Below are 27,910 nucleotides of genomic sequence, written 5' to 3' on the forward strand. Positions count from 1 at the left end.
ATCTACATTCAGAAGAAAAGCAGTGTTTTCTTGTGAAAATATTTGGTGGAAAAAAATCTTCAGGACAGAATGATTTCTCATTTTGTTTTTCTAAAGAACTACCACAACAAGATCAACCCTCAGAGTTGGCCTTTAAGAATCACTATGATACATTTTTTTAAAGAACAATGTAGTAGTTTAAATATACAGTCTTCTGACCAAATTTATCCTTGTTGACTTCTGGTCAGTTGTAACAGGGTCAGGCTATTTTTAAGTTTTAGAGATCAAATGAAGATTACATTAGTTAACAGTTTTCTAGCAGAAAGCATACCTGTAAATCAGTATTATTTCAATATGTCTCCAGGGGATCTCTATGTTCAGCTTTAACTGGACTTTTGAACAAACTGCACTTTCCATGCACCTGCAATCTTCATTGCTTGGTGCCATGCCATTGCCTACCGTATCATGTGCCTTGCCTGTGGAATTCTCCAACTAGCTAAAGAAAGAAACAGAGTCTTTGCTTGACTGTAAAATTAACACAGAGTCTTGCCTCTGTATTTTTAACTTCAGAGGTATATTTTAGGCAACACAGAAGATAGCTTCAGTGCAATTCATGTCATTTGAGTTCAGTTTATGTTTTACATGGTAAGATATCTTCTTTGTAAAATGCTCCAGAATGTTTGATTAACTGATTCTCTAAAGAAAAATATGACCGCCTTCTTGAATCAAATCTCTTCAGCACAGCTGGGGACCAAGCTGTGCAACAAAAGGCAGAGAGGGGCATGCACATCATCTGCCCCACGTGGAACGCTGCGCTTGGCAGGCCAGCGGCTGCAGTGACACACATTGCTGCTCTGCATTGTGTTCGTGTCCCAAGTACTGGGAAATGCTCATGCAGCCTTTGGGCTAGGACAGTAGCCAAGAGCTAACTCTTAAGCTACACCATAGCTTAGCAGGATTGCGCTGCCTGATGAACAGCCCATTCTGTGGACAAGGATGCCTGGACCTGGGTTTCCGGGTGGATAGAAAATTAGCCTCCCACCAAGCTAAACATGGGAGGTTCCCCGTGGGGAAAGCAGCAGAAGCAAGGAGACCGGAAGCAGTTTTTAATCTACCAGTGCTACATGAAACGCGACTAAACTGTTTGTAGCATGGCACTGATTTACAAAAAGGTTTCTTACTTCAGCTTAACCCTCACTAGTGCCTACACCAGCAGGCTGTGAACTGCATTAGTAAAGAAAAGCAAGTAAGTTTAACTAACTCTATTAAAACTATGTAGCTGAAATAAAAAATGAATAAATGGTAACAAACTCATTAATTCATTGATTTAATCTCTTTAATTTTTCCCATGAGACAGTTTATGTGGCAGTTAATGAGCTGCCAGTCATCAGTCACTGGACACTGACTGCTCAACATTCAAGACTGATTAAACAATATAGATGCTTATTTCATTCTGGCAGCACAACAGGATTGAGATTATCAGTTAGGAAAGAGATTGGACTTTCTGAGCAAGGGAGAGGCAATCATACTAGTTATACCAGTCTGAAGTTATTATCATAAAACTCACTATAATACTAGCTTTTTCCTTATATGGATTAGAACAGCAGAAAATACCTAAAGCCTGGTATGATATACAAAACAAAACAGGGCACAGGATTTTAACATGCAGAGTTACTCCAACTGTAAAATAGAAAAGGGGGTCTGCATGGCTAATGGACATCTACTATCTTCAAAAGAAATTTCTATATATAGGGAGAGATTGCTAGAACAACCTCCAACCTACTTATAAATTACAAATGTCAACCTATGAAAAAAAAATCACATTTTGTAGTAGGGGATAATTTTCCTCTTGTCTTTTTTGGTGATGCTGAGCAGTTAAGTCAGTTTATATGCTATAGTTCTATAACTTGAACTAATTTCAGCAGTCTTGCCCAACAAACTCCAGATATTCCTGCCTTCTCTGTAGCATCATTTCAGTACTCACCTGAATATGCAATGAATCGGTCCAAGGAACTAAAACCAATCACTTTTCTTTTTGTAGAGCTATTTTTTTGTTATCTTAGCTCCTTGAACAAAACAGATGAGTATCAGTCAAAGCAAAAGGGAGGAGGTGGAGATGATTTAAACTCTTAAGCAGTGCCACTGAAACCCAATCTGTTTAAAGTACCTTTGCTTCAGGCAAACACTAAGAATAATCCCTGTGGAGTTTTAATTCAAGTATGAGGACGTATCTAAACGTTAACATCAAGGCGACAATGTAAAAGCCAATGAAAAACTAGTTCTTTACTGACTGCTATCAAAGTATTATTAAAATATGTTTAGCTGTTCTTTGTTGCCATTAAGGCTGGTCCTACATAGTCACTGACCTGTTGAACCTAGTAAGCATTCTGCTAGCAACAGTTAGCTGAACAGCAAAACACAAGAGTGGAAATACAGTAAAGGCATTTTTCAGGTACTCATGAGTACTGCTTGTTACCTGCAACAAGTTTCCCTCACGCCTGTCTGAATGAAGACAGCTCACACTACAAATCCTAGTACAACTGTGATGTCATACCCAGATTTTCATGGAGTTATGAGGCAAGAGTTGTAAAAAGAGTCCATCATACAACTGAAGAAGAGCTTCCAAGCCTGAGTGACCTGTGGTTCAGCAACCTGTCTCCAGAATCACAGAAAAGAGCCACACACAGCCCTGTGAGCTACAAAAAGTTAGTTGTTATTTGTGGAACCAAGGAGATATTTTCCTGAGAGGATTAAAATCTGCTAAATACACAAAGAGCACAAAGAGCAACTTTTCTCAAGCATGTTTGTTACAATTAAGTAGCAGTAGGATCCCCATGCAATGGGATAGCATGAGAAAAGTCTGAGAAGTAAAAAATTTGGGAACATGATGTTGGTCCTTAAGCCGTCACTACCAGTCTTCCCACAGTCAGGAAAAAAAAAAAAACCTTTAGGGTCTGGCGAAAAAATAGTAATAAAGGTGTGTGGGGGGACAAAGTCCTTAAGCTCCAGTGAAAATATCTCCTATTTAAGGAATCTAATCCATACACTCTAGATCATATCTACCTGGCTTTGGATGCATAGTACATATAAAGTTTTGATTTCTTGTATAAAGAAACTCGAAATTTCAGGTTTGTGTCAAGCACCATCCATTATCAGTGGTCAGAACGAAGGCACAGACATCATTCATACAAGGAGGGTAGGTTACACTGACCTCTCTTCCAAATGCCAGGGGTGTAATTCTACAACACACTGATGTACACCAATACCGCTGTCTCAGGAAGCTTTCCTAACTAAACTTACTGCCCTTCCCCTGCTACCATTTCCTACTTATTCAGTTGGGTTGATACAGCTGCTTATGGGTCTGTGAGGCAATCAAGGAAAGGGTTTGTACTAAAAAATAACCTACAATTTTTCTTAAAGCCTGAGTCATCTTGGTGATTCAGTTTATACTATCACTAAACAAACAGCTGTATTGGCACGACAGAGTGATAGTGAATTGGAGGACAGGGTGATGAAATAAATGCTTAGGTCTGGAATTTCTTTAGCATTGCTATTACAAGTCATGTATAATGGAAACACTCTTTAGTTCACACCTATTCAAGGTTAATATTCTTTCTTACTTCACATCAAACATCAGACCAAACTCCCAAAAAGTGGTAGGTGCCTTAAAGTCACTTATCCTAAAGTCATTATGCTTGTGATCATAATGTTTCTTAAATCTCCAGTACTACACAGTGATGTTAAATCAAGTCATCTCCATCTCTTGCATCCACAAGAAAACATAGTTTTCAGTTGAAAGGGGACAGACAACCCTTCCACTTGAGACTGGTGCCTACACTCCAGAATAACTCTTTCCTCCACTATTCCTACTTTCCGGCATTAGCCGGTAACTCAGTTTAGTGTGCTGCTGCTCAGCTGACCTTCTACTGCAGGAACAGGAAAAGAGAGGAGAAAAGATGTTTTTCTCCTCCTTCTGGAGCATTCCTGAGTTCTGGTTTGAATTTGCTAATTAATTTTTACTGGAGCCAGGAAACAGCAATCAGGTGTTCACCATTGCTTTGTTTCCAGGATGTTCTCAGCAGTGACAGTGAATGATGTATTTTCTTGCACATTGACCTGCCAGCTTGTGCATTGCGAAGGACCATATTTCAAGACTTTGGCGCTGGAGCATTCAGGGTTGGATTTTGGAATACTGAGGAACAGAACTCAAACCTGAGTTCTGACACTGGGTGAACAGATGTTAACAGATGTAGAGGATTGAGATTCTTTGGCAGGACTGCAGCTTGAAACAGCTTTCATTGCTCTTCAATAGATTCAGCTTTGAAGGAAAACAAAGATCATGACAAGTTTGTCCTGTTAAGGAAAACACATTTTCCCAAATATTCAAACAGCACAATAGTAGATTATAAAAAATAGAGGCTCAAGACTTCCTGTTACTTGATTCAGATTAAGAACTGGAATGCAAGTCTTCCTTGCTACAGTGAACTGAGCTAGAGCTCCTGGCCTTAGTGGAATTGTCGTCTCCATCTTTTTATTAGTAATTCCACCTTCTTCTGATGATATGAAGACTTGAATGTGAAGTGCTCTGGAATGTCTTGTCCCTGTTTCTTTGGGCACAGTCCAGCTACATTTCTCCCTCAAAGAATTGCCTTCAACAATGCTGTATTGCCTTGACACAATCCTTTTGTACTATCCCTTCCTTCCACAACAATAAGAAAAATTAAAACACTCCTCACTATGCATTAGCAATCATTTCCCAGAATAAAGACTTCCAGAAACCTCTCCTGGGGTGCCTCTTAGCTTCCATACTCCAAGACTTAGACTGCTGTTTCTATCAGGCATAAAATCTCCCAGCCATGTCCATTTCTATGTCCCAGGCTTTCTGGACTGCTTTCTTTTGTAGCAATTCCTAAATCCCACTTGAACGCAATTTTAAAAAAACATCTTTCCCTATTTTCTTCACTGTTCCTCCCAGAGGTTCACAACAGTGCTTGTCCTACTTCTGTAATACTCCATGATTTTAATGCATCCTTAGGCCCCATCACTAGCTTATCTCATCTCTAGCAGCCTTACACAGGAATCTAGCCCTTTCTGAGATTTACAGAGCCCATCACAGTTAATTTTCTATGATACAGCAGCAAACCAACCTTTCCCCCCAAATTAGTTCAATTTTCCTCCTTACACCACTCCCTGCCTGCCACAGGATGTACCTGCAGAAATTAAGTCAGACTCAGCTAATTCATTGTGTCCGTTCATTACCTCTCTTTACAGGACCCTCTCATGGCCTCCAACCAGAGTATGCATGATTAGGATTGACCCTTAAAAATTCCAGGGACCATGAGATAATCTCTTAAACCCCAACCAATGCCATTACTACTGAGTTATAAATGAGTCTCAACTTCTGTATCTCAACTCGGCCTGCCTGAACTATTCCCCTTTGTATGGTTATTAAATGTTAATTGAACTAGAGAGCAAAAGGCAAAATGTAATCCAGCAGCAAAAACATTCATTCATCTACAATGCTGGACAGCCAGGATCCCTGCTACAGTTTATACTGTATTATTTACAAAGAGTGGAACTACTGACAAAAGAAATTAAACGATTTCATTTTTCATAAATATTAAATATTAACACTAGTTAACTACTTGGTGATGTGAGGTGAAACAATTCTGTAGTAGCTATTCAGACTTCTTTCAAACTGGAAAAAAAAAAGGTATCATAGTACTTTTATCCTTATGGGTAAGATAAATCATTTGGGGCATAAAATACTACAGTTAAAGGCTCTCCTCAAGTTGAAAGAAAGCAAGGACCTGGAGCTGATTCTCTAAAAACCCATGAGAATGAGTGACCTAGCCTCTCAACTACTTTAACTAGAATTTCTGGTTAAAAATTATAATGAGAAACATCTCCCTTCCAAGTAATAATAAAAAAGACCTTTTTTAATATTCCCATGGAACATTTGTGTCTCTGCAAATAAAACTTCCCAACATTTTACATCCATATTTCTTCATATATGTCATGAGTTTATATGTTCCATTATGCATCAGGATGTTGGAAAGGGGGACTGAAAGAAGTTATATTGAAAGAAACTAGATAATATTGTGGAAGAGACAAAGAAACATGCAAATTTGTTTTAGAAAGAAAACAGTTTAAATTAATCTTAAAATCTTAATTATAAAATCATTTAAAGAAGTTACTATGCAATTTTTAAATGAAAATCATCCGTAAATGAGTTCAGAATTTGTTTGCAAAACCGGATATTAAACCACACTATTCAACAGCTATGCTATCCCTTCATGCTCTTTATGAATTCAGATGGTGCATTGCTTCAAGGAGTGTGTCTTTCTAAAGACCTCAGTCTCATAAAACCCACCCTGCTTTAAACCATCAAGCACCTCTTTACCTCAACAAGTTCACCCCTAATTTACATTGTTGTTCTGAAATCATATTCAGGTTTCTTGTGTCTGAAACAGAAAATTAAGGGTCTACCTGTCAGTGCCATCCACAGATATCAAGCTAGTTCTGAGTAAATTAGCTTCAGCATTTAAATTAGTATCACTGCATTAATGTGACCCTCCACAGCAGCTAATATATTCTGCTTTTGTAGCATTGTGTAATGTAGACATTTTCCCTTACAGTTTTAGTTAATGAAAGACTCTTTTCCACATTTTCTTCCAAAATCTGTTGTGTAATATTACTGTGTGCTGTAAATAGCTTCCCACTTCCATCTGCTGCCTGAAGTGTCTCCTCTAAACTGCTTTGGTTTCTGAAGTGTTTGCTTTGTAGTTCTTCAGGATAAAGCATTTGTTAGCCTTGTCACAGCGTATCATCTCTTCTAGACTACAGCTGCCAATAAACACCGCGCAGTGGCATATAAGTGCTGTACTGCTAATACAGTACATTCGTACTAGTTAAACAGAGTCTAAAAAAGTACATTAAAAAATCATTTTAATGAAGAAATTTCACAACAGATTGGACATCATTCATTTAAGGGAGTATTCCCCTTTATCAAGAGGCTGAACAGCTGCTACACTTTCTATGATTGTAGAGCAATTGATGAATATAAAAAAGCAGTAAGAAATCCAAGAGCCCCGTGAGGTCAATGGCATGCAATATCATTAACCATCTGATTCGAGAACCTCTTGCTCAGTGCTCTGGGAGAAAACAAACTTTAAAGGCCCTGCAAATACGATATGGATAACAATCATTCCTGAATTAAATTGAGTTTGTGACTATATTGACAAAAACATATTAAAATTATAAATTAGATTTTATCATGGCTGATTTCTATTACAGATCGTATCAAAACATGATTTTTACCTATACCAGTCACTGCCACAGTTTCCAGTAAAGTTCAAATTAGCCGAGACAATTTGAATGACGCCAGGTAATCCTGAAACATGGCTGTATTGAGTTTGCATGGCAACATTTTGGTAGTGGGGGAGCTACAGTGGTGGTTTCTGTGAGAAGACTCCAGAAGCTTTCCCCATGTCCGACAGAGCCACTGCCAGCCAGCTCCAAGGTGGACCCGCCGCTGGCCAAGGCCGAGCCCATCAGTGACAGTGGTAGCGCCTCTGGGATAACAGAGTTAAGAAAAGGTAAAAACTGCTGCACAGCAGCAGCTGGGAGAGAGGAGTGAGAACGCGTGAGGGAAACAACTCTGCACACACCCATGTCAGTGAAGAAGGAGGGGGAAGAGGTGCTCCAGAGATTCCCCTGCAGCCCATGGAGAAGACCATGGTGAGGCAGACTGTTGACCTGCAGCCCATGGACGTCCATGGTGGAGCAGATATCCACCTGCAGCCCATGGAGGACCCCACACCGGAGCAGGGGGATGCCCAAAGGAGGCTGTGACCCCATGGGAAGCCTGCTCTGGAGCAAGCTCCTGGCAGGACCTGTGGCCCATTGAGGGAGGAGCCCGGGCTGGAGCAGGTTTGCTGGCAGGACTTGTGACCCCATGGGGGACCCACGCTGGAGCAGTCTGGTCGTGAAGGTCTGCACCCTGTGGAAGGGACCCACGCTGGAGTAGTTTGTGGGAAAGACCCACGCTGGAGAGGTTCATGGAGGACTGTCTCTTGTGGGTGGGCTGCCATGCTAGAGCTGGGGAAGAGTGTGAGGAGGAAGGAGTGGCAGAGACAACATGATGAACTGACCACAACCCCATTCCCCCTCTCCATGCACTGTTCAGGGGGAGGATGTAGACAAATCAGGAATGAAGTTGAGCCTGGGAAGAAGAGAGGGGTGGGGAAAAGGTGTTTTTACATTTGTTCTTATTTCTCATTATCCTACTCTGGTGTTAATAGGAAATAAATTAAATTAATCTTCCCAAGCTGAGTCTATTTTGGCTATGATGGTAGTTGATGACCGATCTCTCCCTGTCCTTATCTCAACCCAGGAGCCTTTCGTCATATTTTCTCTGCCCTGTCCAGCTGAGGAGGGCAGTGATAGAGCAGCTTTGGTGGGTGCCTGGCAGCAAGCCAGGGTCAACCTACCACAGCACTGATAGCATAGTGACTCACAGTTTTACAATTATGTTCCAACACAACATGCTGATTAGATATCATTATTACTATACAGTTTCTATAATGACTACAGTCTCTAGCCTTAGACTGCTTTGCTGTGCGCTGTACAAATACAAAAGATATGGTTCCTGTTTCAAAGAATGTGAAACCTAATAATTTCATAGGAATCATAGAATGGTTTGGGTTGGAAGAGAACTCAACAATCATCTAGTTCCAACCCCCCTGCTGCAGGCAGGGACACCCTCCACTAGACCACATTGCCCAAAGCCCCATCCAACCTGGTCTTAAACACTTCCAGGGATGGGGCCTCCACAACCTCTCTGGGCAACCTGTTCCAGTGCCTCACCACTCTCACAGTGAAGAATTTCTTTCTAACATCTAATCTAAATCGACCCTCCTTCAGCTTAAACCCATTACCCCTTGTCCTGTCACTACACTCCTTGATAAACAGTCCCTCACCACCTTTCATGTAGGCCCCTTCAGGTACTGATAAGCCAGCATTAGGTCTCCCTGGAGCCTTTTCTTCTCCAGGCTGAAAAACCCCAACTCTCTCAGCCTGTCCTCATAGGAGAGGTGCTCCAGCCCTCTGATCAGCTTCGTGGCCTCCTCTGGACTCACTCCAACAGCTCAATGTCTCTCCTGTACTGGGGCCCCCAGAGCTGGATGCAGTACTCCAGGTGGGGTCTCACCAGAGCAGAGTAGAGGGGCAGAATCACGTCCTTCGACCTGCTGGTCACGCTGCTTTTGATGCAGCCCAGGACACGGTTGGCTTTCTGGGCTGCAAGTGCACACTGCCAGCTCATGTTGAGCTTCTCATCAATCAACACCCCCAAGTCCTTCTCCTCAGGGCTACTCTCAATCCATTCTCCACCCAGTCTGTAGCTGTGCTTGGGATTGCACTGACCCACGTGCAGGACGTTGCACTTGGCCTTGTTGAAATTCATTCAGTTCGCACAGGCCCACCTCTCCAGCCTGTCAAGGTCCCTCTGGATGGCATCCCTTCCCTCCAGCCTGTCGACCACACCACACAGCTTGGTGTCATTGGCAAACTTGCTGAGGGTGCACTCGATCCCGTTGTCCATGTCATCGACAAAGATGTTAGTCCCAGTACCGACCCCTAAGGAATGCCACTCGTTGCTGGTCTCCACTTGGACATTAGGCTGTTGACCACAACTCTTTGAGTGTGGCCGTCCAGCCAATTCCTTATCCACCGAGTGGTCCATCCATCCAATCCATGTCTCTCTAATTTAGAGACAAGGATGTCGTGCAGGACAGTGTCAAATGCCTTGCACAAGTCCAGGTAGATGACGTCAGTTGCCCTTCCCTTGTCCACCAACACTGTAACCCCATCATAGAAGGCCACATTTGTTAGGCATGATTTGCCCTTAGTGAAGCCGTGTTGGCTGTCACCAATCACCTCCTTATTTTCCATGTGCCTGGGCATAGTCTCCAGGAGGATCTGCTCCTTAATCTTGCCAGGCACAGAGGTGAGACTGACCGGCCTGTAGTTCCCTGGGTCTTCCTTTTTTCCCTTCTTAAAAATGGGGGTTATGTTTCCCCTTTTCCTGTAAGTGGGAACTTCACCGGACTGCCAAGACTTCTCAAATATGATGGCGAGTGGCCTGGCCACTTCATCCGCCAGTTCCCTCAGGACCCACAGATGCATCTCATCAGGTCCCATGGACTTGTGCACCTTCAGGTTCCTTAGATATTCTTCGACCTGATCTTCTCCTGCAGTGGGCGGTTCTGCATTCTCCCAGTCCCTGCCTATGCCTTCCGTGACCTGGGCAGTGTGGCTCAAGCATTTGCCAGTGAAGACTGAGGCAAAGAAGTCGTTAAGTACCTCAGCCTTCTCTATATCCTGGGTAACCAGGTCGCCCATTTCATTCCGGAGGGGACCCACATTTTCCCTCATCCTCCTTTTCTCACTGACATACCTATAGAAGCTTTTCTTGTTGTCCTTGACATCCCTGGCCACATTTAATTCTATCAGGGCTTTGACTTTCCTGACCTGGTCCCTGGCTGCTCGGACAGTTTCTCTGTATTCCTCCCAGGCTACCTGTCCTTGTTTCCACCCTCTGTAGGCTTCCTTTTTGTGTTTGACTTTGCCCAGGAGCTCTTTGTTCATCCATGGGGGCCTCTGGGTGTTTTTGCCTGACTTTCTCTTTGTTGGGATGCATCTCTCCTGAGCTTGGAGGAGGTGACCCTTGAATATTAGCCAGCTGTCTTGGGCCCCTCTTCCTTCCAGGGCTTTGTCCCATGGTATTCTACCAAGCAGATCCCTGAAGAGGCCAAAGTCTGCTCTCCTGAAGTCCAGGGTAGTGAGCTTGCTGTGCGCCGTCCTCGCTGCCCTGAGGATCTTGAACTCCACCATTTCGTCGGCACTGCAGCGAAAGCTGCCCTTAAGCTTGACATCCTCTACCAGGCCCTCCTTGTTGGTGAGAACAAGGTCCAGCATGGCACATCTCCTCCTGGGCTCCTCTATCACTTGGAGGAGAAAGTTGTCATCAACACATTCCAGGAACTTCCTGGATTACTTGTGCTCTGCTGCATTGTCCCTCCAACAGATGTCAGGGTGGCTGAAGTCCCCCATAAGGACCAGGGCTTTTTTTCATATTTCAGTTTCATGCATAAAAGTTTCTCAGTAAATTGTAGACTAGAAGAGGTCTCAGGAGATCATCTAGACCATCAAAGTGCCCTGAGGAGGGATTAACAATGCCAATTTCATTCCTGATTTGCTTAAACTGTTCTTTAAAAATTCCAAGTAGGGAAATTTCACAATCTCCTTAGGCAATGTAGGCTACTGCTTCATTATCTTTATTATTAAAATGTTCTTAATATCTGATCTGTATCTTCCTTGCTGCAACTTAATCCAAGTACTTCTGTTGCGGTCTAAAAGCAACAAAACAACAGAGTACTCCTGCCTCTTTGCAGAGCTAAGAAACACTACTTCGAACACTTCAAATATATCACCCTTGTCTTCTCTTATTTAGATTTCAGTTGTGACTCATTTTCTCATATGCCATATTCTCCAGACCCCTAAATCTTCTTGTTACTCTCCTGCAGACTCTCTGCCTATCTTTAATGAAGCACTGTGCCTTGGAATGGCAAACTATTTTAGTTGAGGTCTTGAAAATACTGAAGAGAATAAAAGAATCACTTTGCACACCTCAAACCAGACTGCAATTTAGAAATCCTGGCATGGTATTTACTTTCTGCACAGCAAGATGACATTACTGACTCTTGTTCCTCTTGTGCACAATTATAATCTTTATTTATACAAAATACCTTCTTGGATCCTTGTTACCTCTTTCCTGTATTTGTGCAATTGAGTATCCGTGTTTAAGAGCAGCACCTTGCTCTTGTTCCTGCTGAGTAACCTTTTTTTCATCAGAAACAATACAGCAACCTATCAAAATAACTGCTTTCTCTTCCGCTTTTCCAGTAAACTCTCCTTTCACTGTTGTCTAGTAAATACACTTGGTATGTTATCCACGTCACTAACAAAATAGTGATTGGTTGCCACACCAAGGAGTTAGTCTTGTGCAGCTGTTTTCAATCTGTCTTTTCGTTCTGACATCGACCCACCAATAAACACTTGTAAATGGTTTTCCAAGGACCTATGCATCCGGCACAGTAGTTTCATCTAGGCTACGTGTTTCTAGCTAATTTATGAAAATTTCATGAAACTGTATTGAAAGCCTGACCACAGTGCAGATGTATGACATCACTGCTGCTCTTGTTGGCCTTCTTTAGAAGGAAACTGGAGTGCTTTGAGAAGATTGTTTCCTTTCATCAGGAACCCATGTTGCTGTTGCTTATCTCCACGTTCTCTCCTGTATTCATTTCAGTGTCTTCCAGCACTTCATGATCAAGTGATCAAAACACAGATGATACAGTTTTCAGTTTTAATTCCTTAAGAATGGATGATTAAGAGAAATTTGCGCCATGATCATAAAAGCTATTCTTCACTCTCCTGCCACTAAATCACGTTAAACCTGAATTATCTTTGTTATAATTTGTTTCCTTCTTGTGACTAAGCAGATCCACCTGTTAAAAACTGTCACACAAGAGACGTGCAGAGGTACTACCTGCGAACAGACTACAGCAACTGTTGACTAGGTATTCTGTCCTTGAAAAGATTTTGTCTCCCTTATCCTCTGTCTTTCTCAGAATCTAAACAAGGACCCCCATTTTCCAGTCATGTGACTGGCTTATGCCCCCCAACTAGGTTAGGCGTCCCCAACGTACATCACCGTGCCCATGTGAAGCAACCATTTTGACACAACCGTAACCCATGTGATATCAGCACTTCGTGTGATTGGATGGCAGGTGAGGCCACGCCTTGGTCAACCCAGAAGTATAGTGAGAGCAGAACATCCTCCCTCTGCCCAGCACAGGGCTGCTATTTTGTGACAGCTGCCATTTTGTTAATGGTATAAACCCTGTGATCTCAGTGCACCTTGTGATCATTTGGGAGCTGAAAACCGGCCTTCCAGGTCACCTAGAAGCTTCTCAAGGGCCCTTACATATTCTTGATGACATATGACATATAGCCATGTAAATATCTCTATAAATATATACAGAAAAGAGTGTACAAATATGTATAAATGCATATATACTTATTTTCATATATAAATATGAATTTATATTTGAAATCATTTACATATAAAAGATTGCTTAGTTAAGAGGTACTGAAATTGAAAAAGTTCAAATATCAGTATAAAAAAAAAGAAGACGACAATACTGTTATGGGACCATAAGTTAACCAGACTGCTGAAAAAACAACCAGATCACCATACAGTATTACTTGGGCAGTCTTTGGACTCTCTGCTGTGCTGCAAGATATGGGCAACATTGCCTACTAAAACGGAAAACCAGAACAAAAATTCAGCTTTACAAGAACATGTGTAGAGGCACTAAGAAAAGTTCCCAATGGTGTTCCCCAAAAGATCGCATCCCTCAGATAAATGATAGTTGGGTTGCGATTTCTGAAACAAAACCATATTGTGCAGTGTGACAAAGGTAAGAGATGACACTTACCAAAAGGCCTCCCTAATGTGAATGGTTCTCCTGAACGTGATGCAGCAGTAAACATGTCTCCTGTTAGGACAGAAGATGAACTCCCGAAGGCAACTCCCAGGTCATCTACACCTTACATAGCAGACCGTGCCTTACAAACTCAGAATAAGGATATCTCCTAACGTAACATCCAGCTGGCTGAAAGTAGGTGTCAACAAGTAATTAATCGGATTCACTCTTCAACAATTTTGCAGCAAAGATCCAGCACAGTTGTTCAGACCTACACAATCTTTCCTGTTCAAGTCCGGGGGGGGGCGGAGGGGGGCAAATTGTGTTATAGCTGAAAGTAATGGCATCTCAATGAACACACTCTTCTGGACATTTGTCTGCACTGGGGCCACTTCAAACAAATCCAGTTTGGGTTTGGTACATTATTCTGAGCAGCCATAAACAAAAATCAGCTTTGTTAAAATATATTTCCTTTTCTAGTGGTAAAGTGGGCAGTCATCCTTTGGATTTCTTGTTTCTTTTCTACCGTTCAGTAGGGTTTGTTATTCTTTTACTTCTTGTGGCTGGAATGCAGCCTGGCACTACCCATCCTTTTCCTTTTAAGGGTCTGAGGAAGGCTGTCCCTTCAGGGCTGTGACGTGTCTCTCAACAACCGTTAAGACAACCTGTTTTGCCAATGTTTGCAACTTGGCCACAACAGCCTGCGAGACACATCTGATCACATCTTTGACAATGTTTTCAGCCACGCTTTTAATGTGTGGCTTAGTAATTTCCAAACTCCTTTGGAAGAATGATACAGCTTTTGAAAAGAGGCTGAAGAATATACCTTCTACTCCACTTGGGCTCTTTAATAATTTACGTGCAAGGAGGGGTCCTTTTAATTATTTTACTACTCCCTTTGCTAGTTATTCTTTACTACATGATGGCGTGCTTGCTTAAAATATCAGCACCTTCCAGGGTGGCAGATGCAACTTCACAACCTCCTTTCCACTGTGAAATAATACATGCTTATTTTCACTTGTTTTTATTTCACTGCTGCCTATATCAGTATAAGGTTGCTTCAGTGGCACATAATGCAGCTTTGTACGGTGTCGCTGTAATGACCTCACTGGCTATTATTTGCCAGAACACAAGCATGATAGTAACACCAATAAATCTCTAACCAGCTGGTGCTCAATAAGGTTTTGTGTAGACGCAGATCAAGATAAACCTTCTAGGCATGTCAGCTGAAAAGGGAAACTGTCACTGGCAACTTCCAAAAAAATTGCTAGCTTCCCAGCTGTACAAAAAGTACAAGAATTTTTATCTGTTTTAAGCTTTGTTTTCCTAATTGCAGGACTGAAGACCAGGCCTATGGCTGGTCAACAGTTAAAGCTCTGTTGTTGGAACTAATCACTGTTTATACATTCCAGCAATATGCATATGGATGGATAATGGACTCGCTGCAAAGAATAATGCCATGTCTTACCAAGCAGCACTATTAATACTAGTCCAGCTGTCTGGGTATTGTATTTCTGCAAACCCACCTCCCACTGGCTTGGCAGCTCCCAGGGGCTTTCAATAGCTGTTTGGTAAAGTTCTAACTGCTGTTTTGTGGGGAAATTCTGGTGCAAGCATTGTTGGGGAGCATGATCTAAAACCCGCAGTTTACCATTCCTCTTTTTCTCCCATTCTGGCTCCAACTGCTAAGCATCATGGACTGGAAAGCTTTAATCCAGCTGTTAAATTTCTAGGGCCAGCAACACAACTTTACAAAGAGCTCTTCCTTCCTTCCTTCCTTCCTTCCTTCCTTCCTTCCTTCCTTCCTTCCTTCCTTCCTTCCTTCCCTCCTTCCCTCCCTCCCTCCCTCCCTCCCTTCCCTTTTTACTGTTAGAGACTTTTCAATTTTGCAGATTCTGTCCTCAACAGTGTTCACTTTTTAAAGTTCATCGGAATAAACCATCCCCCGATAGCTTGGTGACTGTAGTCTCTTACATGTGTTTCTGACCCTTTCTCACAGTTCCAACTATTATCTGTGAACATCCGCTTGTAACCATTGTAAAATCTTTCTTTTGTTCTAGACATCCTCACACGGTCTTCCTTTCTGACTGGAGGCATATTTACTCTAATTTTACACCAATTCCCAGACATGGTTTTCCAAGTCCTTGCAGAGTGTGGAGGTTTCACATCCACAGGTCTGACCCTGACAGTACTGTGGAAGCTGTGGTTATAGCTCTTGATTATAAACTCCAGTAACACTTGAATGTAGCAAAGGGTAACTGTGTGCTATAAAACATCCCCACATCTTGGTTTCTAGCATCCCGTTAAAGCCATCTGTGACAGAGGCCTTTGCTTCGTTATTAGTAACAAAGTGGTGAAAATTATTCTACTTTGTCTAAAGGCTGGTTTAAAAACATCCATTGCCTGCTTGGTCTGTAATTACTGAGGCAGAAAAAACGGTTTTAAAAGCCTCAGCTATTTCAGAACCCATTCTGCCTTTTAGACACACAGGCCAGGCACATTTGGATAACATGTTCATCACTATTAAAATGAGCTTAACAGTTACTGTGTTTAGAATATGCCACAAATACCTGTTACTTCTAAAGCACTTTCTCACTGCCTTACGTACATTCTAAGTGTCCTGGTTTCTGAGCCATACAGCCACCTGGTTTCTGTTCAGACCAACAGTACTCCTGGCTGTTTCAGAAAGAGGAATTACACCCTCAAAGCTTCCCGCTTCCCTGAGAGCATAGTAAATATCTTTTAATAGATGCTGCAGTCTAGTAACATGCACATAGGAAAACAAACATCAGACAATCAATTTAAGTTATGTTCAATTAAACTTTATTTATTAATTGATCATTGGGGTGATGCTGACCTGCTTCTCATTGTCACTATTTCTTTTCTTTCAAAGCTGTTTATCTTTTTTTAAGCATTGTCCCTTTTTTTCAATCCTGTGGTCCGAAGCAGGAATAAAAACAGTTCACAGAATAATTCTGTCTTCTACGTAATCAGCCAGGATTATGTTTTCAAAAAGTGCTATAAAATCCACATCAATGTAAGGATAAGGGAACAGATGCAGCACAATCTGTCTTGTGGTATTAGCAGTAGCTGTTAGCACACTGATATGCAGAAAAAATTGTCTCCCACCCTCTCCAGCAAACTTTTGTTTCCAAAATCCCAGCCCAGTTGTCTTCTTTCCAATGCATGTGGTCTTTTTAGGAAAACCCTTTGGGGTGTAGGTGTCCCTACACACGTTCCTGTGAAGCTGGGTTTTTGTTCTGGCTTTTTACTTTAGTGAGCAATGTTACCTGTATTTTCTAGCACAGGACCAAGTGGAAGGACTGTCCCAGGAATACTGTATGGTGATCTGGTTGGTTTGAAGGCAGGTGAAGGGGCCCTTTTGGCCAGATTCACAGGTCTGGCCTGCTCTTTCGATGAGCTGGGGCTGGGCGGCAGCTCCTTGGTTAGCTTCACAGGCTCAGCCCTTTGCCCAATGCATATTCAAATTCTTTCATGACCCCCCGCTCTCTGACACACCCCCACACCCTTCAGCTGAGCTTTCCTTTTATTTAATTTTCTATTTACATTCAATTTTTACTTAATTTCATTATCTCTTATTAAATTTGTATACACTTTATAAATATAGTCCTTATATATTTATAAAGAAGTGTAACTACATACAAACATACATTTATACACTTTGTACACTCTCACATGTATCTTTATAATCACATGCATACATATATGTATGTATGTGTGTGTATATATATATGTATATATGAGGGCCTCTGACATGCTTCTGGGGTAAAGAAAAAGGCAAGGTTTCAGCTGTCAGCAATTACAGGGGGTTCTGAGATCACATGGGGTATGGCCATGACCATGACAAAATGGTAACTCTCATGGACAACAGGAGGACTTCCTGGGCCTGAGGGATCTGATACACTTCTGGGCTGAGTGGGTGATATGGCTACAAGATGGGGAAGGGCTTCTGAGGACAATGGTCACCAGGCTTTTGAGGGGCAGGTCTTCCAGCAGAAGTCAGGGGAATGGGGCCTGCACTATCTTGTATCAAAGTTCTTCTTTAACTGATACGAATGACATTTGTCTCAGTTGCAGCTTTTCTTCACTCTCTCTTCATCTTTCTGAATCACAATAGAGATCTATCTTTCTACCACTCAAACAAGGAATGAAGCGAGGTATTTGACATAAAATAATCTAGGAAACAGTATATAATAATCATTAGAGAGAAGATTTACATAGCAGTAGTATCTTAACATATATTAGTAACTATTACAGGCAGTTTGGGTTAATTCGGCTTTACTTAGGCTAAGTAGGTACATGATGGTTAGGGTATAGTGATGATACAAGACACATGAGGTTGGGCTTTTCCTGGAGAGAAGATTAGAAGAAATATCTTGAATGCCAAATTTTTTCTTCCTTAAGACAAAATGGTATGATCATAACCAATTACCTTATCTAGACAAAGATACATGATGTTATTACTTAAAATAAATGTGCCACACAAGGATCCAACCTTCGGATGGCCAGACTGTGTCATTGAACCTGGTAGTTTAGTATATTAGTTAAATCTGGTAGTTTAGTTAAAACTTCCATCTTAACAGGTAATCTATTAATGCTTTTAAAACTAGTTTTTGTTCTTAACTTAAAGTATGTCCTTTTATTTTTTGTATTTTTAGGAATTTTTGCTATTTTTATTCTGTATTCAATCACGATCTACTTACCTGTCATGTCACCATAGCACATGACTTTGCCTATCATAACTGAAGTGTATTGTTCTTTGTTTGCTCTTTGCATCATGATGAAGTAAATTTAATCTTTTAAAGGAAAAGCCGACTCTCTTTGGATTGGCTTTCTTGAACTCTCATGATATCCCAGCTAAGGTTTAGGAGTGAAGAAGTAGCAACAGCAGCAATCCAATTTTTGGATCAAGCTGTGAGCAGATGTAGATTTGGCTACAAGTCATCTTTGCTCTTCCAAAGGCCATGTCTTGTTTCCTCCAAGGAAGAAGGGTCACACCATACGGAAGCATCCAAAACGTGGTATTCATCAAACAGACTATCCTGTCCTAAATTATAAGACTTCTATATCACGACTGCTCCTGATTGTTCTTGCTGTTGTTCTGAAAGTTCTCAGAAATTATCAGTGCCAAGTTTATTGACTGTTTTTATGAACCAGCACATACTTGCTCACAGGGAATCTTATGTATCACATGTTCACCTGATGTGGAAATGTGACAATTTAAAAGTACTATTAATATGGAATGACTTCACCCTGAGCTAACAATCAATGTGCTAGGAGAATTGCCATGCTAAAAAACTCTGGTACCTCCGGTTGTCAGGGGGTTGAAAATCAGGAGATCAGAAAATTCCTCAAGGCAAGGAAAACAAAATATATCAGAGGTAACAAATATGCTGAATGAAATCTTTTCAGAGATCATTAACTGTAAAGCTAGAGGGATCATAATGATGATCTAACCTATATACAAAGGCGATAGGTTAAGTTCAATCCTGAACAGCAGAGATCTTTCAGAAAACTGTATTCTCAACATCATTCTTTCATCATTCTTTCACATTTTTTAATTCGGCAATCTGGAGTGGGGCAGGAAGAGAAAACAACAAAAACAAAGCAGATTGCCCTTGGCTCTTCAAAATACAAAAAAAAAAAAAAGTTAATTATCTAGTGGTCTCTTAGAAATGTAAAACAATCCCCTAGCTCCTTTTTGGTGCATTATGTCAGCCTGCCCTAAAAGGACTCTAACCAGTCATACCTTGCTTGGTTGGTCATATGCTGCTGCAATGTATAGGGGGTATAGGCAGCAGAGGAAAAGTCACCAGGCAGAGCCACAGCTGCACTCGGCAGGTACATGCTGCAGGTAGGGCAAAATGTTAAGGAGTAGTCTGGGTTCACGCTGCCCCACAGACCGTGTTGGAGTTCCTCCAATGGCACCGGAGCACCTCACAGGCACCTCACATGTTCTCCATAGGTACAATATGTGGACACATGAGTGTATGTGTTCCAGAAGCTTCTTAGTGCTATTCTGAAATGTTCACGTGTGGCAAATACTTCTGTAGGTGCTCTGAGATTTACACTGGTTAGTATCTTTCCAATGATTTTTTAATTTTTCCCCTTATCTGCCAATTTCACAATTTTCTGTAAAATATGGAAAAATATGCATATAAAGCAGTTTGCAGAAATTAATCTGTACCCTTGCAGAGGATTTTCAAAGTCTGAACTACTGCAGATCTCAACTTGAACTGTTCCATGGCGGTGGGCTGTGTTTGTGAAGACTATAATTTGAGACACAATGGATTGTTTTGTCTCTCAACTTGTCTCTCTTCTTTCCCTTTTCTAGTCACTTTAATGTACATCCTAAGAAATGTTCTTACAATAAATAAAGTTTGACCCGAGTGTTTGAATTTGATGGAAAAAGAGGTATCTATTTTTAAGTAAAAGTAAACTTATTATGTGCTTGCCCAGATTTAACCTCCATATACACCTTTCAGATCAATCATTGCAGTTATAAGTAGACTCCTTAGTCATACAGTCAGAAACTAATACAAATTTCCTCATGGTTCAGTGCTTCCTGATTTCTCATTTTAATAATTCTGATCCAAACTCTTCTGAATCTTCAGTTGAAACATCCTAGATATAGTTTATTTTGAAATAAAGATTAAACAGAACTTTTGTAAGGTCACCAGCTATCCTGTAACTCAAAATGCAAAACTTTTTTACTCCAAGAGAAAATTCCAAAAGAATACAGCATATACATAAAACATCGCTATCACTGCAGATTCTACCACGCGTATGCTTCTTCTGAGAATATGAAGTCACTTGCTATACACTACGTTTGAATTATTCCTTGAGAAAACTTCTGTTGATCAGCTGTAGAAAACTGCCATGCAATTTGACTGAACTCCAAAGGACAGTAACAGTTTGTAATTCCTGAACCAAAAACAGGTAGGGTGCAATGTCCCAAGTAAGATGAAGTGACTAGATCATTTTGGTCTTTATCAATATTGCCACTTGAGAAAGTGGGAGAAAGATTTTGATGGTGGATACAACAGCTGCAAGTCTCATAAAGTCCCTGTACTTGCATGATTAGAAGGCATTCCTTCTTACTCATAACAGGACAAGCAACAATTTGAAAAGTAGTCACAAGATTCTCAGAATAAAGTTTGTACTAGTCCAGCCCATACCAAAATTGACAGTAAATCTTAGAAAAGAAAAACCAGAGATTTAATTTACACAGAGTGGAATTTTTGATTAGCACTTTTATCCAGACACACAAGCTAAAGTGAGCTAAAACATTTAAATAAACTGCATCAATTTTAATAAAGTGTTTCAGAAGAGAAAGAAAACCTAAACAATATTCTGAAACACTGAAATTAGTCATCACAGGTTTTTATGAAGAAAACTTTTACATTTTTAATATGACAGTTTCATAATTCACTTTATTTCTAAAAATAAAGCTTTAAAATGAAAGGGGTTTTTTTCAGATTAGACAGCATTAGCTGAATGCTTGGTTCAGCCTAAAGTTTTTTTCTTTTCACTTTGCCAAAACACAATTATGAAAACCTGATAATTTCAACTTCTTTACAAACAGTGTTCAGTTTTGCCAATGAACTGAAAAATCAGCTATATAAAAGCCCAATTACATTGTCTGCAAAGATATTCTCACCAACAGAACTACCTGTGGCTCTACTGGAAGTTATGATAAAGATATAGGGCTAAAAAGTGATTGTAAAAAAAGTCCACTCGATATGAAAGTATCTTAGCAAGTAAGTTTTAACAAGGATTAAAGGTCATGTTAAATGAACCATTACCAACTGGTATCCACCAGAACTGTGACATACTATTCTCTCAGAGTGCGGTCATGATCTTTTCAGAAAGGCCATGCAACAAAAAAGATAGGAAGGTGTCCCAGTTTCGACTGGGATAGTTTTCTTTCTGGTAGTGGGTATAGTGCTGTATTTTGGATTTAGCATGAGCATACTGTTGATAACACGCTGATGTTTTAGTTGTTGCTGGGTAGTTGCAGTGTCTACACTAAGTCAAGGACTTTTCAGCTTCTCACTGTGCCCTGCCAGGTGCACAAGAAGCTGGGAGAGCACAGCCAGGACAGCTGACCCAGGCTGGCCAGAGGGATATTCCCCACCATGTAACATCATGATCCAGATATAACTGGGGAAGCGAGCTGGGAGGTGGGATCGGTGCTCCGAAACAGACTTGGGCATCTGGAGTTTCTTCTGCAGGTGGTGAGCAATTGCATTCATGCATCACTTGTTTTTAATATATGTGTATATATCTATATAGAAATTATTATCATCATCATCATCTTCCTTTGTTATCCTACTAAACTGTCTTTAACTCAACCCATGAGATTTTTTTTTCCATTCTCCTCCCCTTCTCCTTGGGGACGGAGAGGGGTGAGCGAGCAGCTGCATGGTGCTTAATTACCTACTGGGATTAAACCATGACAGAAGGAGGAAGGACAAGAAAGTGAGAAACCTTCCTTATCTCATTATTTAGCTCATTAAAAAAATCTGAATCCTTGATTTCATAGAATCATAGAATCATAGAATGGTTTGGGTTGGAAGGAACCTCAAAGATCATCTAGTTCCAACCCCCCTGCCATGGGCAGGGACACCCTCCACTAGACCAGGTTGCCCAAAGCCCCATCCAACCTGGCCTTGAACACTTCCACGGAGGGGACATCCACAACCTCTCTGGGCAATCATTGTCCATAAATGGTAAATGCCAGACCCTCAAGATACAGTAAATAACATGAACAAGATACTACTAAACAAACCTCAGACCATTAATTCTTTAAGTTTGTTTTTCACTTACACTCACAAACCAACTTCTACCACATCAAAACAAAAACAAGATTTCATAATGTTTATTTAAATTGCTCCACAGTGATAACATGGGGTGGGGGCAGGATTGCGGAGTAGGTACAGCTAAAGCTGGCCTATCAATGAAAGATACTAAAATAACATGAGCTGGTTCTTTAAAAGAGTTAAGATCAGTCTCAAATTAAGCAAGTTTAGCCTAGCTGCCCATGCAGCAGGAATAAGTACAGACTCATGTGGCAGGAGATTTCTAACTCAGAGCCAGGCTAAGGGGAAGCAGGATAGCAATCAGAGCTAAACAAGAATTGGGACCAAACCAGAGAACAAAGGCATCCCCCCAGAAATGCAGGGGACCCGTCAGGAAAATGTCAATGAGAAAGTATTTGTAAGTGAAATTATTAGAGCATTAGATTAGCCCAATTAATTAGTACAACAAGAACTGACGGTACAGGCTGAGTTGCCCTTTGATCCTTGTGAAGTCCTACAACCTCCCCAAAAGGCAGCTGTACTGAAGGAATAAATGGGAACGAAAAGTGGCACTGAAGCTGAAGCCACAGAAAACTAAGGCTTTCAGGGTGGAGGAGATTTTTGAAAGAAGGGTAACAAGAGTTTGGGACAAAACCCTAACAAAATCCTGCCTTAAGGATAAAAATGTATTGATACAGATATATGTATAAGCAGGTACATAAATATATAGAGAACAACCTAAAGCTTGTAAATTTGAGTGCCTGGAAGTACCAGAATATTAGCTTCAAACAAGACAAAACCAAGAGGTAGTAGGAACGAAGTCTTTCTGTTGTTTTGAGTCTGTAATTAACCTGCGTCTTCTTCCGGTGAAGAATACAGGCCTGGGAGAGCAGAAGTTTGGACTGAAATCCTGATGCAGCCGAATAAAGTGGCTGAACTTCCATTTGCTTCACAGCAGTAAGGAATGTCTAACAGTCAAACTTCCACAATCTCTAAATGAAGGCCAGAGCTTTCAAAAGCTACCTTTGTTCCTGAGCACCCGGTTTCTGATAGCTGAGCTTCATTTGCTACGGGTGTTAATTCAGCTGGACCTGTGAGAACTTGACACATTTAAAAAGGATCTTTAGCTGGGCATCAACAAAAAAAAGACAATCCAATGGAAACGGCTTAAAAACATATAAAGACTGTCTCAAAAATAAAGATGAAAATTCTGACACTTGCACTATACTTCTGAGCTCAGACCACTGGAAAATGTTGCCCTGTCAAAGTATCACATCTTTCACAATAAAATTTACTCTAGCAGATTTCCAGTTCAATTTTACCCACACGAAAAATGCTATGATTATCTATCAGTTTTTACTCATCATTGCTTTTATACTAACTGCACTTCTTGAGATTTTAGTTTTCCCTCAAGATCTGCAAGCTCCATGCCAAATGAGGGTCTGTGTTAATCCTTGTGTCAGACTTTAACTAGGCAGTACTTCACCACAGAGGACAGATGTGCTGTCACCCCACAGACTGCCTATAGATACTTGGTGCTATGAAAAGTGCAGATGGTAAATGGCTGCATTCATTGCGCAGACATTCAAGCATTACTTGTTGCTTAAACTTGTTCACTGCCTGGACAATCCATCTGCCTGCCTTGGGGAAGGGAGCGCCTAGTTCAGCTCAATAATAGCAAGCCAACTCTCAAAAGAAGAAAAGACTGATAGCTGCAGCACAGCCTTTCTGCACCAGACAGCTTACGCTGGAAACACGGACACAGAATCCACATGCTGTCTTGCAGGCTGCTGCGCTCTCTAGAGGGAACTCGTAGCAAAGGAAACTGTATTCATTCCCAGACTATTAATGAATTCCCAGATGACTGGTGGAAGAGTGAAAATATACAGATGATGACAGTACAGTGTTTCAATAAAATGCAGGGAAAATTGGCTAAAAAGATGCTCTCAGGATCAAATCACACCGTTTTCCTTACTCCTCACTAGCTCAGTTGCCAGCTCTTCTTTTCCTTCTGACATCTGCGTTTTCCTTCAGTCTTTGACTGCCAGTCTATGCCAATACCAAAGCATTCTGAAGATAATAGCACACAACAGGGTCTGACTAGTGAATGTATAAGCAAATGTAGGAGAGGGTAACACAGGAAGAATAAAATAATAGCTAGGGAACATTAGATAGTGGAAGATACGATGGCAACTATGGGAGCTCCAGGAGGTTTATTTCCTCAACCAGCATATTTTCATTAATGAATGACATAAATAAGGTATATTTAGTGAACATAAATGCTATAAAGCGGGAATATAATGAGATTAGTATTACCAAGTGCATTAAAAATGCTTTAAAAAAATAAACACTATCCTGTCATTTTAAAAAAACGTACAGGAGTGGCATCTCAGTGTCCAGCTTATTTCAGTATTTTAAAAGAGAGACCACTGACTGACAAGTAAAAGCATTTTGGTTTTTTTTCAGAATGTGAGCCATAAAATATTTAGCATACCATATTAAGTTGAGCTGCTTTTACTTTTTTTGTAAGTTTTTTATTTCTGCTAATACAACTACAGTCTACTCTGTCCTTTATACAACAACACAGAACCCTTTATAGTCAGGTAAATATACAGCAGGAACAGGTTTAACTGCAGTACTTACTTTTGCCTGGTAACGAAAAGTATGTTGACCCATGTCAATTCATGAGTTCTTCCTGAATAACGACATGAAAATCCAGCATTTGAGAGTTTCACATATATTAAAAATAAAAAAATCCAGAAGAAAAGAGGGGAAAAAAGACCCAAAAGTAGAAAGATGAACAAAAGAAAACGCCTGTAAGGTTTACAGCTCTGACTGCAAAATATTCAGCCAGGCAGCTCTGGGAGAAATACAACTCTGTGTACTTGTACATGCTCTCCCTCTTAGAGGAGGAGTCTGTTTTGCAACACTTATGTTCCTTGCTAGAGGCAAAACAGTAATCCTGTTCAGTGCAAGCAATGTTAGGAGTGTGACAGCTTTAAAGGTGAGAGGTATACTCTGGAGCACAGGAATCCATCAGCAGAAAAAGAATATTTTTAAGCATCAGCTATATACTCTACAGGTTGTTGTGGCTCCTTTTAAATGCTTATTCTATGATTATTTTTTTAAAGGAAAACTTTAACATAAACTGCATCCACAATGCCCCTGGTGCACCGGTAGTCCATGCTTTATAGCAGAAAAAAAATTCTTTTTACAACAGAATGAAAGGTGTTTGGTTTACATCAAAAAGCTGACTAAAGTTTGGTGGGATTTTGGGTTTTGGTTTTTCGGTTGTGGGGTTTGTTTTTTTGTTTTTTTTTTTTGTAATTTTGTTAGCATTTTCCTGTGATTTGAAAAGATTTCAGATTGTGCAATAGGGCTCAGTTATTCACGAGTCATCCTCCTCTACTTAACTGAAAACATTTTTATATATTCTTTTTAATGCTTTCTTTGAATCACATTTTTATCTTCTCTGTATTCATGCCAGTGGACTGAATAAAAATAAAATGCATGCACGTGTAGTGAAAATTCTTTTAAGCAAAAAGATTTGGCAAGAACATTCTTTTTCCTAACGAAGCTAGATTTCTGTGGTGTGGATGTTAAGTTGTTATTAAAGTCTCTCCAATCAAGGTCAGAATTGTTCACATTTTGTGACCAAATAGACATTCTGCAGACTATTTCAAACAATCAGTCATCGGTAATCATACGAACAGTTTCTCAGCAAGACAGGCAAACATTTTCAAGTAAGGCATACGTACCTTGTGATCTATCCACACAGAGAATATAAAACTTCAGGTGCGTTTCTTCAGCATGGTTTGGGCTACGCTAAGTGCCAACTGCTGCCGAGAGGAACAGTTTCACTCTGCATCTCCACCTGCGTTGCTCCCTTCCATCCATCGTGTGTGCTGTGTTATCCATTTGACTCCATGTTAAAATAGTTTCAAGGAGCTAAACCGGTGGAAGATAATTCCTTTTTTTTTTTTTTTCTTTTTCCCCCTCCTATTTTAAATTTCTGAACAGGCTCTCTCTGAGGTCAAACAAATGCTGGCGATAGGGGAACGGAACGCATAGCTGGCAGTAAAGACTCAGTTGATTGTATCATAAAACTATGCCCTAAAATTGATCACATGCTCACAGCGTTCAGCCAGCTCTGAGCAAATTCCACCAGTGACGCTCTGTGTTGAAAGGGATGAAACTGCTCCTGGTAAACAGGCAACGTGTGCTTGAAAAGATGCTATCACCTCAGAAATGAAAAAAGGAACAGAAGGTAGAGCCTAACAGGTATTTCACCAGTCAAAAAAAAATTTACCAGGCTGTGGCTGGTTGGTGTTTTTCTGCATCTGCTTGCCTCTGCTAAACATAGGGAGATCAAAACCAGGAGGGGAGGAAGAGAAAGGTAAGATCCTCCCTAAGGAAAAGATTTTCAAAATGAAGGTGAATCAAGAAGTACTGTCCACACCATCGCTATCTTAATTTCCGTAAGAGCAGTATATAATGTTAAGGTGTGCATGTACAATTTTCCCCTAACCAAAACAATCTGAAATCTGGTTGATGGGAGAAAGAGAACAAAAACTAAATCAGTAATGATGTAGTGAAAGACAAGATGAGGGATGAGAGTTAAGAACTATCACTGAAATCTGTAACAAGGACAACTTTAGACATTTATACCTGTGCTATCCAGTTTATAGCTAGCTGACGTAATGCAACCTTGGTAACTGTAGCAGCAGGCAGTGCAGTGTGAGATAGTTCTTAAATATTTCCCCAGGATTTTGAGTTATTTTTTTCAGCTTTTAATGAGTACTGTGTGCCTGTGGCTATGCCACTAGCAATATTCAAGCCAGTCAGGCAAGTCTGTATAAGCACACTCAGCCGCTGGTGGAATACTGCCAAGAAAAGGCAACTGTGATCCCAAGGAGCACCAGATTAAGCAGAGTATTTTAGGGTAGTAGTTAAGATCTCATATGCAAAGAACACAGGTCACCCACATCAAGAAAGATTCTTTCAAATTAGGACAGGTGAAAAGAAAGGTTACCAGGATGACCAGGTAAAGGCTCTAGAGCCTATTTATTAAAAAGTGACTGGCAGAAATTGGCTTGTGTAATGTGGCAAAGTAAAGGTTGAGGCAGAAAATGGAACACGCACTTACATGCCCCTATAAAGATAATGTATGTCTATAAATACAGAAGAGAGTAAGCACGGGAAAAGTCCAGTGGCTGTTTTGCTGCAGCAAAGACAACAGGTAGAAACAGAACACAAATATTTAAGTCAGGCAGTAAAATAAAAATTGGAGCAGACTTTCAACAGGGTGAAAAAAGCATAGTTATGTCTAGAATAGAGCTTGGCCAGTCTCTGGAAAGTATTATTTACTTGAATAATCCCATGTCATGTAACTGGCGTATCCACTTTAGAAATCTGGTTTAGGTCAGGATCATAAGCTGCCCCTATATTCAGCAGAGCAAGAGTCTTCTATGGCTGGTCCATAAGCATAATAATTTCATTTCCAGAGGCTGATTTGTTTAGAAAAGTTTGTAGACTTGGAAACTGTTAAAATAAGCT

General features: G+C 40.7%; 1 protein-coding gene across 1 annotated transcript in view; it reads right to left on the reverse strand.

Annotated features, from left to right (window-relative positions):
* PRLR (prolactin receptor) overlaps positions 1 to 26,212 on the reverse strand; it is a 93,866-nt gene extending 67,654 nt beyond the window's left edge. Inside the window, exons 1-2 of the mRNA XM_054809438.1 lie at positions 26,113 to 26,212; positions 24,998 to 25,049 (exon numbers count right to left, since the gene is read on the reverse strand). The gene's annotated coding sequence lies outside the window, so the exon portion shown is untranslated. The remainder of the gene's footprint in view (positions 1 to 24,997; positions 25,050 to 26,112) is intronic.
* Positions 26,213 to 27,910: the final 1,698 nt, after the last annotated feature.

Source organism: Grus americana, chromosome Z (assembly GCF_028858705.1).
Source record: "Grus americana isolate bGruAme1 chromosome Z, bGruAme1.mat, whole genome shotgun sequence".
NCBI classification, from domain to species: Eukaryota; Metazoa; Chordata; class Aves; order Gruiformes; family Gruidae; genus Grus; species Grus americana.